Source organism: Balaenoptera acutorostrata, chromosome 3 (assembly GCF_949987535.1).
Source record: "Balaenoptera acutorostrata chromosome 3, mBalAcu1.1, whole genome shotgun sequence".
Classification (NCBI taxonomy): domain Eukaryota; kingdom Metazoa; phylum Chordata; class Mammalia; order Artiodactyla; family Balaenopteridae; genus Balaenoptera; species Balaenoptera acutorostrata.
Window position 1 is genome coordinate 151,359,208 of NC_080066.1, and position 4,600 is coordinate 151,363,807.

Sequence of the window (4,600 nt, forward strand, 5' to 3'; positions counted from 1 at the left end):
CCCTTTGACTTTTCAGTCATTAGACCTCTCCATAGGGTTCAAGGTGAACTGCCTCATACCCAGTTTCAGTCTTGTGAACACAGTTGAGGAAAGAGTCCCCTTGGTTTGAGGTTCTCCTGTCACCTTTTGCTTTCTCTTCCACACAGGCAGCACACATTTTATTCTTCCAGTTTTTCTGTTCCGGGCATTTCCTCCAGGTCTCTGGCCACGTAAAGGTGGGCATCTATGCACGCAGCCCACCACATATGGGGTTCCCGGCAACTAAAAGATCGTAATGTTCTGCTCCCCAAAGAGTGCATACAGAGTTTTCACTGAATAACATCACCCTGTAATCTGTAACAGAAAGAAAAGAAGTGATGATGGGGGGGCGGGGGATACATTGGGAGATTGGGATTGACATATACACCCTACTATATATAAAATAGATAAGTAATAAGGACCTACTGTATAGCACAGGGAACTCTACTCATTACTCTGTGATGACCTATATGGGAAAAGAATCTTAAAAAGAGTAGATATATGTATATGTATAATTGATTCACTTTGCTGTACACCTGAAACTAACATAACATTGTAAATCAACTATACTCCAATAAACATTTTTTTTTTAAAGTGATGATAATTCATAGGAAAAGGACCCAAGTCTCCAACACAATAATGCCATTCCTTTAATGCGCCCGAAAGCAGCAGATTAGGACACACCTTTAATTTCATACAATGCCTTCGGCACCTTGAAGCATAAACCCTTTTGTCGGTTTGTTTCAACCATTTGGACAAGAAATTTCATTTCATTTGCAGGAATGTCATCAGAATGAGTATCCGTAACCATACAGCTTTGTGCTGCAGGGCTGTCCTTAGGGCATCCTGCAGTCCCATGATGCAGGCAGGCTGGGAGACCGGGAACCTGCTTCTCCTCTTCCTCACTGTCAATCGGGGCTTCTCATCAGTGTGGATCCAACAGCCCCCAACCTGCTGTCCACTATGCCTTGGGAAGAATGAATGATTTTCAGAGGAGATCTGAAATCAAGCAAATGTCTTAGTGATATTAATCTGAGAGTCTAAGGCTCTGAAATGTCTTATACCTTTCAGGTGAGATAAATACATGGGCTTTGTGACAGCGTTGACCTCAGTTTCGAGAACGCCTCCCTTTATTTCTGGAACCATTGGTGTGATCTGAAGAGTGAGGCTGCTGGTAGAGGGCCTCCAGGGTCACGAGGCTGACCCCCGTTTTGTCTGTGAAGGTCACCTTCATGCATATCTGCACTGAAGTTCCCAACATGGGGCTGTAACAGGCAGAGGTATTATTTGACACTCACAGCAGAGCCCTAAACTGCCTCAAGCTCAGGAGCGATACCAATGCTAACAATAATTTTCTCTTGCCCAGAATCCTATATTCATATGCATATGAAATTCATATCTAAATGAAAATTTCCTGAGCAAATACATTGAAAGTTTGAAAGGGTGGTCTACTGTGACTAAATTCCAGACATCTGAACAAAATCTCCTAAAGAGAAAACCAAGTTCTCTGCATGTAAACACGGCCAGGGTTCTACATTCCTGTAGCATTCGCCAGCTCTTAGCACCTACCTCTTACCTCTGTCCCTGCCTCCCAGCCTCCCTCGACAGCTGGCCCCTTTTAGCCCCACCTCCGAGGAGCACATACATTTAGTGCAGCTCCACTTCCTACGGTGAGAGGGCAGTAGCTGAAATGTCACCAGGAAACATCTAGGCGAGCATAATTTGAAGAAAGCTGGGTTAGGTTGCCACGTCTGTAATAAAAACACGCCATGGGAGAAGTGACTTCGCACCACACACCTGTCTAGACCGTGACCCTGGAGCTGCAGGCACACTTGCCATCCGAAGCACCACCTACCACCCAAGGCTGAAAGGTGACTTACGTGTCCCCGTGTCCTTGGAAGGAGTCCAGGGCAGCCCCCGCAGGAGAAAGCCACTTCCTCATGTCACTGAGCTGCTATTGCCAGGTCTGAGGGACACAGAAACAGCTCAGATTAGGGGCGATCTAAGCCAGGCCATCAGCCCTGGTAACAGAGAAACGTTACTTTCAAACCCCCAATCATATCTTGCTTGAAATCAAAGAAGTTGAAGTGTGTCATCGTCAAGTGAAGCACAGAGGCGGGATGAGTGGCCTGGGAATTGGCACGGGGTAAAAGCCTCTCCTCTCCCTCTAGGGGTCGGAACTCTTGACTTTCAACCGCTGGGCCCTTACAGCAAGTGGCTGAAATTAGCTACCCTCCCCTCACAACTGGGTTCTGACTCAGAGCTTGTCCACACCTCTCTCCAGCCTGGAACACAAACGGCCAATCTACCATTCTGACCACTAGAACTTAACTTCCCTCATTTGAAAGACATTTTACTAATTTGGAAAACGAAGAGCTCTTCGAATTTTTCTTTGGCTTGGGAGGACCTTCGCATCCTAAGTCTTAAAATGTCTTGCTTTGGGGCTCAGGGGACAACCCTTCCCCCTGACCTTGTATCTCAGCAAAAATACCATCCCCACCCAGGGCGACAGCTTTGCCCTGCAGGACAGAAGCAATCGGCCTCCATCCTCAGCATCCATATTCATGGGAATTGTTCATGCTCTGACCTGTAGCCCTGTGTGGGCTGTCAGCCGGGGAGCTGGGGCTGATGATCCCCAGAAGTGCACTTCAGGAATGAACCCACAGCCATCTGCCTCTCCTCCAAGTAACTCGGGCCCTGGGAGAAATAAACAGCTGTTGTCACCGCAGTCCCAGAGAAGCATGAAATAGGGAGGGAGCAAGGAGGGGGCGGGGGCCAGCACCTTTCAGAGCGAAAGGCGCTCCCGAGACTGTTTGAAGGTTATTAGTGTGGCTATAATCAGGCTGTTAGCCAAATGCAGGTGGAGAATGAAGTGGTTTTGAAATTGCTTTGTAGAGAAAGCAGAGCCTGTGTTGGTATAATCTATGCATGCGATCTCTTTCAAGTAGCTCTTCAGCTTCTTACACGTCCAAGAAGCTAGGACTCGGGTCGCCTGCTAACCACAGTCAGAACTGTACACTTCTCTGACCCTCGAAAGGGATCAGGGCCTGCCAGCCAGAGCCCTGCCCTCTACCTCTTCCGCCTGCCCTGCGAGAGCAAGTCCACGCCACGAGGCCCTTCTCATGTGCCCAGTCAGGGCCCAGAGACCCTGTGGGCTCACAAGTACTTCATTTCAGTTCACAGGCAGGTGGTCTCATTCTGTGGGCAATGTCCTGTGCCCAGGATGGCCAGCCCAGCACCTTCAGGCTTCCCGAGGGGACCCAACAGCAGCCTCATTTCTAGGGACGGTCTCCTGATAAGAGAGGGGTCCTCAGCGTCCCCTGTAGATGATGAAGCCTCCTGCCCAGGCCCTCTCCTTCTCAGGCTGCAGAAAGAGGATGGGCTGTCCCCACTTGCTCCTCCTTGAGGGTCCTTCTCTTCGTTCACAGCGCCCTCAGCCATCCCTTTCTCCCAGCCTAAAGTTTGAGGCTCATTCTCCCCTTCGTCCTCCTCCACAGACAATCAGTTACAAACTCTATCCTCACATCTCTCAGCCCAACCACTCTCCTCCTCCCCACTTCCACCCAGTTGCTTCTGGTTCCCACCACAGCAGCCTACCCGGGTCCTCTGCGTGCAGTTCTCTCTCTCTCCAAGCCATTGTCCACGCTGCAGCCAGAATCACCTCCCAGAAATTTCAGGTCTGATCCTCCAACACCTCGGATCAATGTTCCATAGCTCTCGTCCTTGGGATGTTGTCCAAACGCCTTATCTGACTCTTTCTACCTCCACGGTCTATGCTGCAGCCGTATTGAAAGTCCTCACAGTGTCCTAATAGGTCTGCTTTCTCTCACTAGCAGCCTTTGCACATGCTGCCGCCTCTGCCTGGAGTGCTTTCTCTTCTCCCTACTCGGCTAAATCCTATTCTTCCTTCAGGGCTTGGCTCAGGTTTCCCCCCTCTCCAGGAGTCTTCTCTGATCCCTCTTTCCCCCAAGTTTGGGATAGAGGTCCCTTTTATATGGACTTGTTACAGTATATGATATGCACATCTCCCTCCCCTGCCTGTCCATGGGCTCCTTCAGGGCAAGGATACTGTTGTAGTCAATTTTGTATCCCTTATGCCTATTACAGCACGTAACACTTAAAAAGCATTTCAAAAGCATCAGATGGTGGCATTCATAAAATAAAATAATGGAAGAGGTTGAAAATCATTCAGTGATCCAAAGGGCCAATAGCTTGGGGTGAGTGTATTTGGAGATTAAGATGGGAGAATCACACATGCAAATCACACGTGCAGAACTAAGAAATGTTTTCACAGGGGGTACCTTCAGCTTCAGCTCAAAGTCTCCCCTCACTTTTGATGGGTATATTCCCCCTAGAGCCATCCAATCAAATGTGTTGACTCTTGGTTCTGTGAGCCTTATCATTAACCAAGGAATAACGTTTGGTAATTAGCACATTGTGTAGGCTGACTAGTGTGGGATGAATGACTCAGCCGTGATGCCAGGACTAGGAGCCTCCACCCCACATAGTCCCCTTTCCATGGGAACTCTGATGTGCCGCCATGTGCTTTTCAACCCTGGGTTGGGTAAAATAACCTTTGACA